We start from the raw sequence: 20,665 nt of genomic DNA, 5'->3' as shown, positions 1-20,665 counted from the left end.
CTTAAAATTCTATATAAAACATGAAAGTATATATTCATTTTCCATTCATTTGTTTTATTGAGATTTATCTGTAACCAATCAATCAGGCAGCAAACATTTATTCAGGCCTACTATGTGTCAAGCTCTGTGCTCTAAGCCAATGGTTCTCCCAGAGGAGTCTCTGAGACATGCCTCCAGCATCGGTGTCGGCAAGATTGAAATGACTGTTGTTCAATTGTTTCAGTCCTGTCTGACTCTGTGACCTCATTTGGGGTTTTCTTGGCAGAGAAACAGAAACTTGGTTTGCCGTTTCCTTCTCCAACTCATTTCACAGATGAGGAGACTGAGGCAAACAGGGTTAAGTGATTTGCCAAAGGTCACACAGCTAGTGTCTGAGGCTGGATTTGAACTCAGGGCTTCCTGACTCCATGCCACATATTCTATCCATCGTACCATCTAGCTGCCTCTCACAATGATATTAAGACTTCTTAACTTCTAATAGGATAACTATTGATAAATGCAACTCATATAAGCAAAAGCCCTTTGGGGGAATCCTCAGTTTTTAAGCACATAAAGGGGTGCAGAGACTAACAAAGTTTGAGAACCTGCCCTAAGGCAATCTGCAGCTTTTGCAGTTTTTCTCAGGGCTTTGTGACAATGGGAGCAAACAAGACACAACTATCCTCTAAAAGGGCATCTGTGAAAAGCAGTATGTATTGGCAGCTAGGTGGCACAATAGAGTGCTGCATCTGGAGTCAGGAAGACCTGAGTTCAAATTTGGCCCTAGACACTTACTAACCGTGTGATCCTGAACAAGCTATTTAACCCTGTTTGCCTCAGTTTCCTCATCTGTAAAGTAAGATGGAAAAAGAATTGGCAAACCACTTCAGTACCTTTGTAAAGAAAACCCTAAATGGGGTCCTGAAGAGTGAGACATGACTGAAAAACAGAGACTTTCCTGATGTTGACTACTGGAATAGTAGGCATGTCAAAGAACTAGCACCTGATGCTTGTGATAGACTGTGTCAAGAACCAAGTACAGAGGATGCAGAAATGAGAATCCACACAGGGGTTAATATTTTTGTTTGAAGCAGAGAATAATGTTGTAAGTTGCCTAGTAAGAGGAGAGGTAGCCATCTGTGAACGAGGCTGTATTCAGGGTTGGATCTCAGGCAGTTTGAGAGTGTGTTTTGTGGGATGTCCACATGCATATTCAACGTCGAGAAATGGGGACGGAGAGGAAAGGGAGCATTCTGGGAGTTAGTTATCCCCAGACTGTGTGTTTAGCAAGTGAAGTGGAGTGAGTTCTGGATCCTAGGATTCCTTTGAACTATTCTAGTTCTGGTGAGAACAGTGATTGTTATAGAGTCTTGTCAGATGTGGTATTTCCCAAAATTCTGAGCCTGCACAAGCCTCCCCATGGGATAAGGGACCCTGATGGAGGGCAGGGAGAGGGTGGAATTTCAAATAGGAATGTGACAAATGTGACAAATGTGACAAATAAGCTGTGTCAGTGACAAGGCCACCCCATCAGGTCACTTTGAGCCTTTGCGTTTTTATGAAAGTTGCCAGACTGTGTATGTATGACAATGCATGAGAACTTGCCTGCTTGAGTCTGGCAGAATTCTCAAAGTCCTTCTTAATGTGGATGGGTATATGATTCAAAGGGTGAACAATGGTGATAAATGCCAAGATTTTCCAGGATGTCTTTCTTCAGAGGAAGGATAGCTCTTCAAGGTTTCTGTGCCTGAGAGACTGGACTCCTTGCTAGGTAATGCTTGGATCTTTCTTCAGATGCCTGGAACAACCCTTGTCTCTTCACCTCAAAATTTCCAGTTTAGAAGCTGTCATTTGAGGAGTGTTTCCCAGTCGGCATCCCCCTAAAGGCCTCTATCCCTTTGTGCTACTTAATATGCTTGATGTTTTGATAGAGGGATAGAGATTGATGTGGACAGCGTCCTAGGCTGGTACTGCTCCTTTCCTCTAGAGTTCCATGGTGGCTTTGCTGTTTCCTTCTCTGAGTGGCCAGCATCCTCAGCTTTGAACCAAAGATCTCTATGAAACCTCTTCAATCTCGGCGTCTTCTCAGCCACCTTTGGGAGATGAAGTCTTCTGAATTCTCGCTAGTCTTTCTGCAGGGCCACCCGGATTTCCTGGCACAGCTTTTATATTCTTCTCTTTCAACCTTTCTGTCGGCTTTCATCTGCACCCTCCTTGCCAGCCTGTGTTTTGTAGCCTCACCAATTCACCTTTTTCATGCTCTAGAGGCTCTTTCACTGGCTCTGTCAACAGCTGAGGTGAGCTCCTTAATGAAGCTCTACATAGTCTCTGCTGACCCTTTCCTCCTTGAACAGATCTGATTCCAGTGTATGAGCCATTGCTTCTGCATGAAACTGGTTCGTTTCTTTCTCTCTCTTTTTTGTCTTTTTTTTTTTTTTTTTGCTTTGGAGGTGGAGGACAAGTCCTTTGTGCTTTTCTTATCCCGTCTTCTTTTACTGTATATAGGGACACAGTTGCCCTGTGATATTGATGGTTCAATCAGTGGCAAATCTTTTTTTCTTTCTATTCAGTATCCCCCTCTTGGAGATTCTCTATGTCCTTAGGCATTTTTTTCACCTTTTGAAAATGTCTTCATGATACAGAATCAGTTACTGTTATCTTGTCCTTGATTATGAGGGTAAAGGCCCTGAAGGGAAGTTCTGTTAAGCCTGGAACTCCAAGGTCAGATGGAAAAGGGGGCATCTTAATCCAGAGGCTGGTGGGTGAGCCTAACTTGGAGCAAGCAGCACAGGCTCTTTCTTAATTGTAGTCAGCTGCTAAGGAGATAAGGCGATCAGAGCCCTGTACTTAGGACAAGGTTCAGGAGGAGTTGAAGCTGGTAGGGCCTAAAGGCTGAAGTACACTCTGGCAAATTCACAAATGAAGGAAGAGCTGAGAGACAGAAGTTGCTGCTTGTTATCCAAAGGGCGTTCAAGGATAAGACAGGAAAGATCTATGGAGGCACAGCTGCCTCCATGAAAATGTGGCCAACTCTGAGGTCAGCACAAGAGCAACATCTTTTTTTGGGGGGTAGCAGCGGGCGATAGGAGAGATGGGAAGGGGGAATAAATGTGGCTTCACACCCACTTTCTCTCCGCTGTAGGTGCTAAACACTGACTTTGACATCTAATGATAAAGGGGTCAAATAAGATCATCATTCATTGTCTAATCTTCCCAATTCATGTAACATTTATATAGCACCTACTATGTGCCAGGTACCTTACTAAGTGCCTTATAAATATTATCTCATTTGATCCTCACAACAACCTGGGGGTGTAGGTGCTGTTATTATTCCCATTTTACAGATGAGGAAACTGAGGCGAACAAAGGTTAAATGACTTACCCAGGGTTAGTTAAGTGCTTGATGTCAAATGTGAACATAGGGCTTCCTGATTCCAGGCTTGGCTTTCCATCCACTGCACCACCTCGCTGTCTTCTTCTACTCCTCAAGTTCTTGTCTAGTGATGATGATGAAATTTCCTTGTACAGTGAGTATTTTTCCAGAGCCTTTCAAAATCTCAGTAGTAACAGACTTTCTGATTCCTCCACTACCGTTCAAAATAGCCCCAAATCCTCTTATTTTACAAAAGAGCAAACTAACACCCAGGGAGATTTAATGACTTGCCTAGGTCATCCAGAATAGAAAGGCTCAGGATTCAAACTCAGCTTCCCAACTCAAAATCCAAATCTCTTCCCTTCAAACCAGGTTGTCTCTCCCTTGGAGGTTCTTGCGCATTGGCATTTACTTCCTTTTTAGTGTTTCCCATCACTGTAGTTTTCACATTAGTTCTGATGTTCAAGGGGGCAAGAAACAACATATTTTAACAAAGCACATAAATGTACCTTCAAATAACAACGTCCACTCCACTGTTGGGCATAGATCCACTCTGACCAAGATCTGCTGCTTTTTGCTTTTTCCACAGGACAAGAAGATGATACCTCTTCCAACTCAATGTGCCTCGATTACCCAGGGAGGAGCTTCCTTACCAGGCAGGATAACACCTTTCTTCATCTCCCATGGAATCTTTCCAGGAACTGGTTGAGATGATAACTTTTGGGAGAGAAAAGCTGAACCCTCTAATTGGTTGTAAAGTTCAGAACTTTAAGTCACAAGATTGTTGACTTTGTTCAGTTAGCCTTAGAACACAATGAAGAGAGCAGCCAAATCTAAATTCATCACTACTTGCTGACATCTTGCTATGAGCTGTTGGCCAATAACTGTAATTGAGGCACATGCACATTTGTCTGAAGGTGATGCATCAACTCACACCAGCCAGAGGTGTGGCGGTTGGGGCTCTTCGGAAATATACTAAATCGAACAGCTGAAAATGGTAACTGCGATCAGTCAAGCTGAAAGGCCCATTTTTTGAGGGAAGAGAGATTGTTAGTGGCAAAATAATTAGGACACAGGTAGACATCTGACAATGAGAAACTTTGTTGGAGAAAATGTCAGGACATTAACAGAGAAATGAAGGATTTTTTTATCGCAGTGTGATAGTTGGTGACATTAAAGGAAGATCACTCAACATCTCAGAACCTCCATTTTTCCATCTGTAAAAAGGATAGTAGTATCTTTATTCCAATATTGTTGTTATACTTCCATAAGATAACACATACAAAGTGCTTTTCAAACTTTAAAGTGCTATGTAAATCTTAGCCATTTTCATTGTTGTTGTTAAAAGCAAAATCAAAATTAAAGATACAAAGGACATTTCCCTCCATGGAGAAGACAGACCCATCCATGGACTCCTCATCCTCTAATTGACTGGAAGGTCTTGAGTGAGGCTTCAGGTTTCACCTCTGACACATACCTGAGAAAATGTATTTATTTACTGCTGGCAGATATGAGAGTCCCTGAGAATTTCAGAGGAATTCAACATGGAGTTACAATGCAACAGTTAATTCATCAAACATTCATTAAGCATCTAGGAAGGAGAGAAACACCATGATTGGTGTTGGTGATTCTAAGACAAGGTTTATAATCTAGGGTAGAGTATCGTTACCTTTTTTCTGTCATGGACCACTCTCACAGTGTGATGAAACCTAAGGACCCTTTCTCATAAAAAATGCTAATGATTACAAATGAAACCAAAGGATTTTTTCCCCCATCCAAGTTCACAGACTCTCTGACATGTATCCACAGACTGCTTAGAGGGTCTGTGGACCCCAAGATAAGAGCCTCTGTTCTACTAATCTAATCTAGAATCTTTTCTAATCTAATCTAGAAGTTTAGAGTTCTGATCCCACAATTTTAGCACTGGAAGGGATGTGGGAGAACACAGTCCAATCGTCTCATCTTGCAGATACAGAAACTGAGCTCAGAGGGAGGGTCACACAAGTGCCAAGGAACAGACCAGGCACTTGACCTAAGGTCCAGCTCCAAGTCTAGTGTTCTCTTTGCTGTACCATACTTGTTCCCACAGTAAGTCAGTGAGCAAAGTGTATGAATATAGGAGGAAAGTGGAAAGAATGACTTGCTTTCCTAATCTGCCCCTCCAATAATTTCAAAGGTAGATGGGCCTCAAGTTCAGTAGCAGCATACATACTCTGATTTTTCTAGCGTTCTTTTCCCTTGGCAAGATATACTTTCTTTACATCTTGTGACCTACATTTTTCTGCCATACTTAGTGGCTACAGAATCCGTACTTGGTGAATGACTTCCACTGGTCAATACTGATTTTAAAATTCCCATTGTCTTCTCTTTGCTTCCTTCCATCACTACCAGCTGTTCTTTGTCATTTCTTGCTTGCCATTTACCCAGATCTAATTGTCAAATGAGTTGAGGCCAGAATTGAAATAGGAAGAAGATGGCATCACTTCAAAATAAAATTTATTGTATTTTAATTGATGAAAAAGGACTCATTACTGATATAAATACCATGAAAAATCAAAGATCAGAAGACTTGATGAACTAGTTTAGTTTAACTATATATCTTTTGTACTGAAGGGGAGGATACCAAAAACTATTTTTGAAAAGAGCAACGAGTACAGTATCAATAATATGTCATCAATTGTATGTCTTCCTTCCCATCATTCCAAAATATTTTTGAGAACAAACATCTATATATACACCAAGCCGTGATGGATCATGGGAGGGGAATTCTTCTCCCACCCGTTTCTGACTCTTTGGACTTCAACCTCTCAGCTGCCCTCTCACCTTGGAAGTTCCCTCAACCTCTGTGACCTTCTCACCCATAACCATCCCTCCACCCTGTCTTCCCCTTTCCTCACTAGTAAATTCTTCCTGGAACCTCCATTAAGAGGAAAGGCCAAGGTCAACCATCCTCCATTCCTCTCCCACTCTGATTCTGACTCCAGACTTTGCCCTCATGCCCATAAGTGCCTTTCCTTCCCACCTCCTACCCACCCCTCATCCCACTTCTCAGGTCTCCTTTAGGTATCTTTCCCCATTAGAACGTAAGCTCCTTGGGGGAAGGGCTATCTTTCTTTTTACTTGTTTTTGTATTCTTGGCTCTACAGTGCCTGGCACGTAGTAAGCACTGAATAAATACATGATGATGTAACTTGGCATAATTATGGAAAAGGGTAGACTTTGCCAACCACGTGATTGACTAAAAGGTGCAGAGACCATGAGATCCCTCTGTTGTGACTGTGTATTGACTATGAAAAAGTACTCAACATGGTAGAATGAAATGGCATTTGAAATATTCTTTCTTCTTTTATCCCATGTCAAAGTCATGCAGGATCACTTGAAAGATGTAATAACAAAGATAACTTTTCCCATAACTCTCCAATGCTTAATACTAAGTGAGATAGAAAATAAGGAGATGTACCCTCACCAAAGGTGTTTGTTTGCCTCTCATTCAGGATATCTAGTGCAGAGTCCAAGCTAAATAGGAAGTCCCTATAATCATTCCCTCTGGGTGAGATCCTCCATGTCCTCTGATGGTGAATGATATTGTGCTGACTAGATCAAGCCCCAGTATGTTACAGGCCTCCTAAGTGATATTCACAATTACTCAAAAGAGTTCAGTCTTTCTAAATAAGAAAAAAATCAAATGGTTGAAGAATGTCTATTGTTCAGACATACAGTTGGATGAACAACCCATGGGCCATTAGCAAATGTGTCTTGGGTACCCTAAATATAGATGTCCTACTTTTCCTTTCTTTAAAAAAAAATATTATTGATACTTGCTTATATCATTGTCACATCCTAAGTAGAACTTTTTTTAAAAATAAGAATAGTGTTCAGTTGTGATTCAGTCATTTTCCAGTCATGTCTGACTCTGTGTGACCCTATTTGGGGTTTTCCTGGCAAAGATATTAGAGTGGTTTGCCATTTCCTTCTTCAGCTCATTTAACAGATGAGAAAACTGAGGCCAACAGGGTCACACAGCTAGTAACTGTCTGAGGCTGGATTTGAACTTATGAAGATGAGTCTTCTTGACTCCAGGACTGAAACTCTATCCACTGTGTCTCCCAACTGCTCCAATACCAAAAGTAAACTTAAAATAAACCAACATACTGGTTAACTCGAAAAATGCATTCCATACCTATTATCTACCACTTCTCTCTGAAGACAAAGATGGAAGCATGTGTGTCTGTCAAACCTCTGGGGTTATAATTAGTAATGACATTAACCCAAGTTCTAATGCGTTCCACTGCTGCTTTCCTCTCCGTTATTATGGTCATTGTGTCATTGTGTAAATTTGTCTCCTGCTTCTGGTTACCCTGTTCTCAGTGCTGTCTCTCTTCGAACCCTTTGAAATCTGTTTTCCCCAAATCTCAGGCACATGCCGCATCACATATGGCTGCCTCCCCATCCCTATCATGAATTCTTTCACTGAATAGCCACTTGCTCCCAAGGTTCTTGGACATTTTAGTTCAGAATCAGGCCTAGAATGTAAAAATTAAAGAATTTCAAAGTTGGAAGGGGCCGAAATGGGCAACTATCCTCAAATGAATCCAATGCATACCCGCAAAAGATTCTCCTTTACCATATACCCCACAATGGTCACCCAGAGTGTCCTGAAGATCTCCAGGGACTGGAGATACAAAGCACACTAGTCCACTATTGAACAGACTTTTCAGGAAGTTTTTCTTTTCATTGAGTTTAAATTGACCTCTTTGCAATTGTATCTATTACTTCTAGTGATTTCCTCTTGGGTTAGGCCAAATAGAAACTGGCTAATCCCCTTCCTACATAACACTCTTTTAAAGTAGTTGAAGACAGTCATCATGCTTCCCTTGAGTTTTCTCAGCTAAACATTCCCAGCTCCATCATTCTACCCAAAAGATTGTAAGTGAAACAAAGATACCATCTCCATGATCATTTGTCACAGTGCTAGGAATGCTTACTACAGAAAAAAAAGAATTCAGGATATAAGCAAAGGCAGAGAGGGGATAAAATTATCTCTATCAGTGGACAGCTTTATGTTTTACTTAGAAAAGCTGAAAGGGTCAACAAAAATTATTCAAAGAAATTGATATACACCGTTAAGTAACCCTGTTACTTTATGGCAGATAAATTTGTGACAGGAATTGCCAACATTATTGCACAAGACTAGAAACCAAGAGAAATAGATAAGAAGACAAAACCAATTTAAAACAATGAAATGCATTGTTTTTTGAGACATAATGTACTAAGAGGTTCAAACACATGCACACACCCACACACACAATTACAAAACTGTTTTGACAGAAATGAAATGAGACTTAAATGGAAAGTCAATGTCCATGGCTAGGCTTTGCCAATAAAATAAAAATGATGCTATTGCCTCAAATGTTCTGCGTATGCCATTCCAATGACCAAGTTGTCACTTTACAGAATTAGACAGAAAAATAAAATTAACGTGAAGGCATAAAATGTTAGTATTAAGGGGAATCAATAATTTAACAAAGTGAAAACTTTAGCAAATGTCTAGAAAGCTGAAGTCCCCTTTCACTACTAGTTATACCTACAATGGCCAGGATTATGGTCTGTTTCCCTCCCCAGTTTCATTCAGACACTCCAGGTTTAACACTGTGATTCTGCTGGACCTGGAACCAAGCTCTACTGTGCTGGTACACTTCCCCAATGGTAAATTCCTTCTGGGTCCTCCATTTAGGGTAGGGGCTCAGGCCTCTTCATTCTACTTCAGGCTCTGCCTCTGATTTTCTAGATCTCAATTATGCTCCAGTCTGGGTGCCTACCCCTCCCCGCCCTCCTTTCAGCTCCCTTTTGTGTATCTTTCCCCATCATAACATAAATTCCTTTTGAGGGTAAGGACTGTCTTTTACTTTGTATTTTTATCTCAGCCCTTAATACAATGCCTGATAGAGTGTTTCAGAAATGCTTGTTGTCTCCTTTACTGTTCTCCTTGTACCCTGCCTTGCCCCTTACCGGTTTTTTTATTTTTTGACTTTTTGTCCAGGTTGTACCCTCTGACAACAACATTTCTGTCTCTTCCTCTGTTCTCACCCAAGTGACCACCGCCATAAGTTTCCTCCTACACTCCACCTGTTACTCAGTTCTTAGATTTCTTCATGAGTTTATCTTTTTAACATAAAATCTGGCTCTGTCACAAGTTTGGCCTGTTCTTTTGCTTTTGAATCAGGTCTGCCTTTCCAGAATTGTAGTCCAGACATAAATAATATTCCATCAAGTCTCTAAGGACAACACCTATGAGTTCAAATTTGCTACCTTGCATTGGTTCACCCAGTTCATTATTCTATATATTGGTGCATAGGTATCAACACTACCCGACACTGACCATGCAGCTGGCCATAGCGAATCACCAAGTCTCCTTGAACATCTGTTTCTTCATGTGTAAAGTGGAAGTCCTCTCCTTTCTTCTCTTCTCTTCTCTTTTCTCCTCTCCTCTCCTCTCCTCTCCTCTCTTTTCCAGCATTTCTGAGTAGTTCTTAGTATAGAGGAAGAATATGAAGCTGTTTGCTGAATTGGATTGACACATGACACAGCCCAGGAAAACATGGTTTGGATTTCCTGACCCTGAGCTGTCTAGTTCTTTGGGCTACCCATCCTTGTGCTAAATGACAGCGCAGCTGGTCATTTTCTAGAGTAGAACTGGTGTAGGTAACCCAACTGTAGAGTACAGGTGCCTGGAAAGGTATCTCTTAGAGGACTGATTTTCCTAAGGGCCTTGAAGCTGATGAACAGATGCTCAAAACGAGCTCAGTGGTTTCCCTTCCAGGTGAAAAACAATATGGGTTGGCATATTAATCATGCCAGAAAGTTTAATCCCAGGCTTGCAAAATGGTTGTGAACGAATCAGCAGGATGAGATGGTTGAAAGGGTTAATTTTTGTCCTCCTTATACCTATCATCTTAAGCTGTAATACCCCTCCTTTAGAATTTTCTCACCTTATCTTAGCTTTTTTCTTTTCCTTTCTTTCTCTCCCCCCCCCCCAAGGCAATCGGGGTTAAGTGACTTGCCCAGGGCCACACAGCTAGTAAGTGTCAAGTGTTTGAGGTCACGTTAGATCTTCCTGAGTCCTGGTCCTGGTCCTCTCTCCACTTATCTTAACTTTGGTGCTGCCTTCTCCCCTAACTCATCCCACACCTCTGTCTGTCATTTAAAAAAAATGAAAGTGAGTTAAAAATTAATGTTTTTGAGAATGTTTTGAGAATTTGATGATGGCCCCTGGGGGCCATCAGAGTTGAGATCCAAAGACTGCATCAATCTCTAACCTTCCGTGGCCTTTCTTCCCTGCTTGGGTTGTAAATCTCTGCCCCAAGGCCCTTTGTCCCCATCTTGGTCTTCTAAAGAAATTTTTACTTCCTCCCAGAAGGCAGTGTGGTGCAGTGGAAAGGGTCAATCAGTGATTCTGGATTTCACTCTTGCTCCTGGTGTTTATCTAATTTTGAGATAAGGAGTCCCCAGTGAGGAATAGAAACTGAGATTCTGAACTGGAGATGGCCCACTTTACTTACTATTTATTTATATGACTGGGCAAGTCATTAACTTAACCTCCCTGGGTCCCAATTTCCACAACTGGAAAATGAGAGGATTGGACTAGATGACTTTTGATGTCCCTTCCAACTCTAAATCTGTGACCCCCGGTATAGCCGTGGGAGGAGACAGTGCAGAATTGTGGAATGAGTACTGGTCTTGGTGTCATGAGACCTGGGACCTAGTCCAAAAAATACTGTGACTGTGCCATTGGGTGAGTCACTTCCAGTCTCGGGGCCTCGGCTCATCCTCTCTTTAAAATAGGTAGGTTGGACTAACCAATCATTTATTTTCCAATCATTTTACAATTTGAAAAGGGATTGATTGAAGACCATCCATACATCAAGAGTCCAGGTTAATGCTGAGCAGTTACGGTTCCAATCTCAGAGGACACCCAAGAAGCTGGCTGGGGAGGGTACGGCCAAGCTTCCCAATCTCTTCTCTCGTCAGTGCTCACCACTTCCTTTGGCCAGTTTGCCTCAGCAAAACCCAGTATGTGCCCACACATCCGCTCAGCCCTTAAAGACGCTGCAATGATTCTTGGGGCTTCTGCTGCCAACCCTTGTATGGCAGGGGTAGAGTGGATTTTGCTTTTTTTTGGTTTTAATTTGCCAAAGGGGAGAGTCGAGTTTGTGAAGAGAAAAAAGAAAGAAAAAACATTGCTTACTAAAAAAAAAAAAGTGCCCCCTCTTTCAGAAGAAATCCCTTGTGTGCTTGCAAGCCTCAAGCTCGCTTGGCAGACCAGGCTCTGTTTTTGCAAAGGTTCTGTTTAAGGAAACTCAAGGTGGGGGTGGTGTCTGCAGGGAGGCACGTCGAGAGCATGAGCTGTTTCCAGCTCCCTTGGGTGAATTTCGAAAACTTGCCCTGGGGTGGGTGAGCCAGGCTGGAGAGCCGGAGCTGGGAGGGTGGGGAGTGTATGTGGGGGCGGTGCATTCTCAGGGTGGGTGGGGCCCTGGCTGTCGGGCCTGAGTCACCCTAGCTTGGGCTGCTGGGAGCTGAGGCAGCTGAGGCTCCCCACTGCTCTGGAATGCGCACCTTCCACCCTGCCATCTCCCCCTGCCTCCCACGTATGGCCGCCAGGCCTACCCTGGGTCTGCTCCACCAGGGGACCCGACTGGGGGGTTATTTTGGGAAGTCAAACAGCAGAGACTGAGTAGCATGTTTTCAACATCAAAGTCGGAAGCTGGCTTTTATTTTCCTCTGGCCATCTGGAGGCCTTATGGCATTCCCTAGCAAAGCACACATCCACCTTATATTCTCTTTCTCATTTGCTGGGAGGAAGGGGAGAATTGGGTTTGGGGTTTTCTCCTACTCCCTCCCACCACTCTCATCAATTGAACACAAACTCAGTGGGATTCTAGGAGCAGCTGTTGAGAGCTGGTTTAGATGCCCCACACAAAGCAGGTTAAATAATGGTAGCTAGCATTCACGTAGACCTTTGAGCCTTGCAAATATCTCATTTGATCCTCTCCCAAACCTTGGGAGGGCAATGCTATTGTTACCCTCATTTTACAGATAAGGAAACTGAGGCAGGGAGAGCTTCAACACCTTGCCCAGGGTCACACAGTGAAGTGTGTGAGTTAGGGTTGTGAATTGAGGTCTCCTGGCCCCACCTGCAGCACTTTAATCCACTGAACTACCCTGCTCCCTAATTTGTGAGCGCAGTTTTGAGAGAGTGGTAACTGCAGAAATTGACTGCCCTCAGGAAATAGTGAAAGGCTATAAAAACAGAGAATGAGGCGAAGATGGGCCCAGGGGCACTGGGCTGCGTGGCAATAGCAAAGTTTCAGTATCCAAACTCTGCTCAGACGTGGAGTTCTCATTTCAAAATCTACCTTTCATTTAATGCTGGTTTTGTCTGCCCAGTAATGAGAAGAGCCTTAATGGCCAAGCTCTGCTTTCTACTGAAAAGCTGTGGGTGAGACCTCCAGTCTCTGTTCTCCATGCCCTCAGCTCTGTATCCTTGACATGTAACTTATTAGGGGTTACGGATATTTCTATGACCACACTCATCTCACACACACTTCTCCCCCAAGCCCAACTGGCTTCTCTTAACTTTTTTTTCCCCTGTTGCTATGCAGAATGGAAGCTTAGTCAACTTTGACCTTTGCTTCTCCAGGTATCTCTCTCTTCCCAGACCCCAACCAGGGGTGGGGAACCTGCCGCCTCAAGGCCCTCTAGGTCCTCAAGTGTGGCCTCTGACTGAGTCCAAATTTTACAGAACAAATCCTTTTATTAAAGGGATTTGCTTTGTGAAGTTACTTAGTGAAGGCCACAGGTTCCCCACCTCTGCCCCAAACCATATCACAATGTTCCATGCCTCCCTCCTTTCTTTCCAATTCCTATTTTGTCCACCCTATTGAGACTAGTCATGCCACGGACTAGACTCATAGTCTCATAGAACTCAGGGATGGAAGGAACGTTAACAATTAGCGATCATTTAATTTTCATTTTGCTTTATTTTGAGGTAGGCAGTACAATGCACAGAGTACCAAGCCTAGCGCTAGGAACATCAGTTCAAATGTGGCCTCAGACGCTTACTTAGTAGCTGCGGGACCCTGGGCAAATCACTTAAATCCAGTCTGCCTCAATTTCCTCAACTGTAAAATGGGGATAATAATAGTACCTATCCCACAGGGTTGTTGTAAGGATCATTGTAAAATGCTTAGTCTAATGCCTGATGCATAGTAGATGTTATAGGAATATTGTTATTGTTATTGTTCTTAGACTGGGTCTTCCTACGTTACCCAAATTGGAAGTGCAGAGTCCATTTATGAGCCAGATCCTGCTGCTGATAGGTAGGGAAATTTTGAGCTGCTCCAGTTCTACTTGGGTCAGTTTGCCTCTCCTCGGGTAGCCTGCTTGCCCTCTGTTCTCTGGAGGACTTGTCTTATTGGTGCCAGAATTAGTGGCATCTGATTGGATTAGCCCTACTTCAGCTGAGAGAACTCGAGCTCAGTGGTCCATCAACTTCAGTGTCCCCAGTAACAGGGATTACAGGTATGTGCCCCTCTGCCTGGATACTGGGGATCCAGTCTTTGGAGAACGTGCAGTATTCTTGCTTGCTGCTAATCTCCATGGAGACTTGGGATATCTGCTTCTAGAAGTATGAGATGAAGGGGTGGCCCTTTACCTCCCTGATTCAGAATATTAATAGGTACTATCTAACCATCTCCTGCTAGCCTACTCTATGGTGATGAAAAGCCTTCTACTTGGCTCATGAGCCAGTCCCTTTCTGTGTCTCTCTGTCTCTATCTCTGTCTATGCCTGTATGTCTCCCTCCACTATCACCTCTCTGTTTCTGTCTCTCTCTGTGTCTCTTTCTCTCTCCTTTCAAGTGAGATAGAAGAAATGCTGTGGACCTCATCAGTGAGATAGGTAGAAGCAATGGTTGGTGCTACTGCAGCAGGTTTATCTTCCCACCTGGGCCTTGATATAGCTTTGAATCCATTTCTTCCACTCCTGCTTTATCTGTTCTTTCCTGATCCTAGACAAATATTGGAGATGGAATGGGCCAGATTATGACCTTGTGAGTCTCAAAAGATCAGAAGTTGATCCACCATTGATCCACCAGCTGCAGTTCATAGAAGAGTTTGCTGGTAGCCATAGTAACAGAACCTGGTGAACAGCCAGCTCTGAGGACCCAGTCCCACAGTAAAGCAACCCAACCCAGTAACTGAGACATCATGTCCTGAAAATGAGGGGGTGATTCATCCATTGGCTTGGCCCCACCCAGGAGTGAACTTGGTGGGGAGGGGAAAGCCATGTAGAAACCACTTTAAATCTGAGCCTAGCTCCTAGGGACTGAACTTGCCCAGGCACATGTGGCCCTCTAGGTCCTCAAGTGTGGCCCTTTGAATCCAAAGGGCCTTAGCCCAGGCACAAGGCACAGAGGAGAGACTATACCTTGATTTGAAGGAATATTTTTTTGTAGGTGTGTCCTTACAGTACTCTCTCAGGAAACATCCCTTTGCACAAGCTAATAGATGTCGACTGATGAGCTGATATTGAGAAGATATTGACAGATAAATTGATTTTGAGGAGATACTAACTGGCAATTGGTATCAGAGAGATATTAACTGGTGATTAATATTGAGGGGAATATACTATAGGGGGGGCTCATGGACTCTAATAATAGATAAAGATGCCTCTAGCCCCTTAGAGACCCCTAGAACTCTGTGTGAGGACCCAACCTGCTACCTGGAGTGTGGGTTAGGAAAATGAGAACTGGACTATATGTGCTATGTAAGCTAATCCCTTTATTTTACTGATATAAGGATTGAGGCCCAGAGAGGCTAAATGATTAGTTCAGAATCACTGGATTAGTAAAAGAGGAACCCCAGAGTAGAAAACTCTGAATCCCAATGTTGCACTCTATCCATTAGTCCCATGTTGGAGAGGGGAGGGAATAAGCATTTATATATCACCTACTGTATGCCAGGCACTGTGCTAATAGCTTTTTTAAAAAATATATTGTCTCATTTAATTCTCACAACAACCCAAGGAGGTAGGTGTTAGTATTATTCTCATTTTATAGATTAGGAAACTGAGGCAAACAGAAATCGAATTAATTGCCAGGGTCACACAGTTAGTAGGTGGCTGAGGCTGGGTTTTAACTCCAGGGTTCCTGACTCCAGACTCCAGGCTTTCCCCACTGTGCCACCAAGATGATTTCGTCGCTGTGATGGCCTCTCCGGTGTCTCCTGCTCCTCATCCTCCAATGCCTTCCAACACACTCTGCTAAGTTCATCTTCTTAAAATGCCAGTTTGGTTATGTTCCACCTCAAGCTAACTTTCCAACCTTCCTCAGTTCCATTCACTCTAATTCAACAAACATTATTGAAGAGCCTACCATGTTCAAGGCACAAATCCCTGCCCTCAGGGAGTTTATTTTTTATTGGGGGAGGGGAGAATCCAACATATACAAATACTTTAATGTGTATCATGCTCCATCTGAATTGGATATTAACCATAACCCCCAAAGCACAGCTTTCAGGGGTGGGGAACCTGCGGCTTTAAGGCCACATGTAGCCTTCTGGGTCCTTGGGTTTGGCCTTTTGAGAACAAATCCTTTTATTAAGGGAATTTGTTCTGTGAAGTTTGGATTCAGTCAGAGGGCTTCACTTGAGGACCTAGAGGGGCACATGTGGCCTTGAGGCTGCAGGTTCCCCACCCCTGGAAACCTTCCCTGTAGTAGAGCAGTGAAAATTAGATTAGATTTGGCTTCAAACTCCCTTTCTGACACTTGGTATACTGTCTGACTCAAGTAACTTACTGTCTTGGAGTATAATAGATGCCTACTTTATATAAGGCTCATGTAAGGATCACTTCGCAAACCTTAAAATGCCAGATATATCAGCCATTTTGTTATTGTAACAGAATATAACTTAGTCCTTACTGGAAAGGACTCCCCTCTCCCTTGGAGAGGCAGCCAGGAAGAAGAAACTCAGGAAAACATCTAATGTGACTTCAGACATTGATGAGCCATGTGACCCTGGGCAAATCATTTACCTTCCTTCTCTGCCTCAGTAATAATAGTGCCTGCCTTCCAGGGTTGTTGTGAAGGTCAAATGAGATCAAGGGCTTTGCTTATCATGACTATTACTTCCAGCCAAGTCCAGCTGAAGTGACCCCTCCTACCTGCTGCCACTTGATCTGTGAAGCCTTCTCTTGGAACTTCTATGCTTGTTCATCCTTTACTCTCAGAGGGGACCAATGACATCGGAAGGGGTGACATCTTGACTTTCTAATGAATGGGTGAATACCTGAGGCAGAGTTGTTCAAATTTGTCAGCCTCACCCTCTCCTCCAGTAGTCATGGAAGTCCATACTTTACTTAGGTCCAATCAATCAACATTAATTACCCTGTGCCAGGCACCAAGCAAAGCACTGAGGATACAAAAAGAGGCAAAGAAAAAACCAGTCCTTAACATGCCTTTAAAGAGACTACAATCTAATGGGAAAGACAGCATGCAAAGAAATACATACAGAACAAGTAGATACAGGAAAAACAGGAAATAATTAAGAGAAAAGGCAGCAGAATTAATAAGCATTGGGAAAGGCTTCCTGTAAAAGATGAAATTTTAGTTGGGACTTAAACCAGGGAAGCCAGGAGACTGAGTTGAGGAGGGAGCGCATTCCAGGCATGAGGAACAGCCAGAGGGAATGCCTGGTGTGGAGAAATGTAGTCTTGTTTCTGGAACAGCCGCAGGGCCAGTATCATTTGCTCAAAGATTATGTGGTGGGGAGTAAAGTGTAAGATGACTGGAAAGGTAGGAAGGAGCTAAGTTATGAAGGGCTTTGAATGCCAGAGGATTTTGTATTTGGCAGGGAACCACTGGAGTTTATTGAGTAAGGGAATGGCATGGTTGAACTAACAAAACTTTAGGAAAATCAGTTTGGTGGCTAAATGGAGTATAGATTGGAGTGGGGAGAGACGAGGCAGGCAGACTCACCAGCAGGTTATTGCAATAGTGCAGGGATGAGGTTTACTAGACACTCATGGGAAATCTCATTATTTTTAATACATTTTAATATATATATCTTATCTCCTTACAACTAGACTGCAAGCACCTGAGGCCAGGAACTTTTATTTCTACATCTCCCCCCGCCCCTCCCAGAGAATGGGCTTATATTGCCCAAGAATGAAAAACTTTCAGAAAGTGTATAATCATGGTGGGGAGCAATAGCCTTCTCTCACTACTCCTTTCATCCCACCCCCTGCCATGATAAAAAGGGAGGATGAATTTTAGAAAAATCAACATACTTAATTTATGACTCTTAAGACACTTTAATCATATAAGTACACACAATGCTTTATGTTTCATCTTGCTTATAAAATTAGCATTTTAAGCATATTTAAAGGAGACAGAACATAGTTTGGAGAACAGACCATTTGACTGAGAGACAGAACCTAGTGTTGAATGCCAGGTTGGCCAGCTACTTTTATCTGCGTGACCCTAAGCAAGTCAGTTTCTTTCCCTATGCCTCAGTTTCTATATCTATGAAATGAAGGATTGTAAGATCACAGGCACAGAGTTGGAAAAGACCTTAGCAGTACAGATGAGGAAGTTGATACACAGAAAATTAAATCTAAATCACTTGCCTGAAGTCACATAAGTGGCAGAGCCAGAATTCAAACCTATGCTAACTACAAACCTGGTGCTTTTTTTTTTTAACCCCATCCACACTCGCTCTCTTGGAGGTTGGACTAGATGAGAGCTGAATCTCTTCCAGATCAATTCTATGTCTCAAATTTGGAAATAACACTAATGATACAGATAACCCCGGTTACATATTGTAACTGTCTACAAGTCATCTTGAGGCCTTGGGATAATAATAAATTTCCACTTGTGGAACAAGGCAATTATAAAATGTTGCAAATGTACAAGATATTTTTCCTAATCTATGGCACACTCTGGGACTTCTGGATATGAAAAGACCTCTTGCATGGAATTTTCCATCCTCTCTACATGTCTCATCCCGTCACGGTGCCTGAAATTAGTCACCTTTTAGAGACACCATCTTGACTGGAGTGAGGCATCATGTGCTGGGCAAGTAGGGGGTATAATGAATAGTGAACTGGGCTGAACTTAGAAAAGCTTATTCTTCTGAGTTCAAATCTGGCCTCAGACACTTACTAGCTGGGTGGCCCTGGGCAAGTCACTTAAACCTGTTTGCCTCAGTTTCCCCATCAGTAAAGTGAGCTGGAGAAGGAAATGGCAAACTGCTATATTGTCTTTGCCAAAACAATCCCAAACAGGGTCACAAAGAGTTGGATACAACTGAAAAATTACTGAGCAACAGCAAAATTATATGTTGTGTGAGAGAAGGAACGTATTAAGCAGAATCCTAGGATGTTGGAGCTGTAAGAGAACTTAGAAATCATGGTGCCCAAACGCTCTCTTTTTGTAGGTGAGATAATTGAATGTCTAGAGTAGTAGAGAATCATACAGGAGGTCATATGACTTGTAAGTAGCCACTGGAGGACTACAACCCATGTCTCCTGACTCCTACCTAGGTCACTAGTCTTTAGCAGGGATTAATTTATCTGATTAACCAGAGAATGACGTAATGGAAAAACACTGGAATTAATTCAGAAGACCTGGGTTTGAGTCAGACTGTTTGACCTTGGACAAGCCATTTCATAATAGCTAACACTTACACATCACTTACTACTATGTGCCAGGCAGGGCTTTACACAAGCTCTTTACAATATTATCTCATTTGATCGTCATAACCACCCTGTGAGGCAGGCGCTATTATTTATCCCCATTTTACAGATGAGGAAACTGAGGCAGATAGAGATTAAGTGATTTATTTGCCCAAGGTCACCCAGCTAGTAACTGTCTGAGACTTGATTTAAACAGTCTTCCTGGCTGTATTTTCCTTATCTGTAAAATGGAGATAATTCTTCACAGGTCTGGGTGAGGATCAAATAACACGATGAAATTTAAAAAGCCATAGGCACCGTACAGTGCTATGCAAATGTAATTTAGTAGTGTTAATAATACAAATCACTGCATCTTTTCATCCAGTGAAGAACGGAGACCTAAGGTGGGGGTGGTAGAGGACATTTTCCCACATCCCTGTCCAGTGCAGGGTTTGATGAAGATGAGGAGGAGGTATGGACTGGAAAAAACTGGGAGATGGTACTAGAAGACGTGGCCTGGGTGGAGCCCCTCAGTGGGGACTTTGAGCAGAGAGAGGCTGGTAAGTACCAAGAGATGGGTGTTTCATGGGACCCAGGGTGGAGGAAAGAAGGGACAGCAAAGACAAACTTTGTCTGCTTCACCCTTACACATATGTCTGGCCTTGACTGTGTGAATCACTTTCCTCACGTGAATTCTCCATGTGCAATTTTCCAATGCATCTTTTGATCTGTTTGTGGCCAAGGTCAAAAGAATCATGGCCTGTCTCCCCCAACCCCTCGCCTTGAGTCTGCGCTAGGAATGAGGGAGTACCCATTCCCACCCTCATGCTACAATATACTCCCTACTGGCTCAAGGGCCAGGCTGGAATAATGCCAAACCCAGAGCTGGATAGTCTCCAGAAAGCAGCCTGGGAAAATTCCCTCTGCTCCTAAGGCTTGGAAGGCCACTGCTGATTCTCCTTGTTCCCTGCAGGACACTGGCAAAAGCTTAGGCTTTCCTGTAGGTCACTGGACAAGTGCCTGATTGTCTTCCTGTGTGTTCTGATCACCCCAAGGCCAGGGTGATCCTGGCTTGAAGGACATGTCTCAGAGTCCTTGGGACATCCTTGATTGAACAGAGCTCTAAAGAGCATGGATCCAGGGAAGAATTCAAAATAATTTAACAAACATTTCCTAAGTACTAACCATGTGCAGAAGAGCATTGTGTTAGATGTTAGTAGAAATGCAAAGGACAGTTAAGAAATGATACATGATAAATACATAAAAGATACATGATAAATACATAAAAGAGGTGGACATCCATCCCTTAGAGTCTTTGCAAAGCAAGTCAGAAAGGAGCATACCTGTCTTCAAGGAGTATAAGTTCTCACATAGACTTGAGTCCAACTAACAGATATAGAACATAAAGGCAACACTGAAAAATATGTATACTTTTGTACAGCCCTTTTGTTAAGAATGATTTTTACATCTTAAAATAAAGTTTTATTATATTTAAAAATGCAAGACCTAGTCTTAACCCCCACCAACCCCCTCATACAAAAATAAACTGTGAGCCACATTTGACCCTCTAGCCCTCCTATATTA

The sequence above is a fragment of the Notamacropus eugenii genome, chromosome 5, assembly GCF_028372415.1.
Source record: "Notamacropus eugenii isolate mMacEug1 chromosome 5, mMacEug1.pri_v2, whole genome shotgun sequence".
Taxonomy (NCBI): Eukaryota; Metazoa; Chordata; class Mammalia; order Diprotodontia; family Macropodidae; genus Notamacropus; species Notamacropus eugenii.
Note: the sequence above shows the minus strand (reverse complement) of the source record.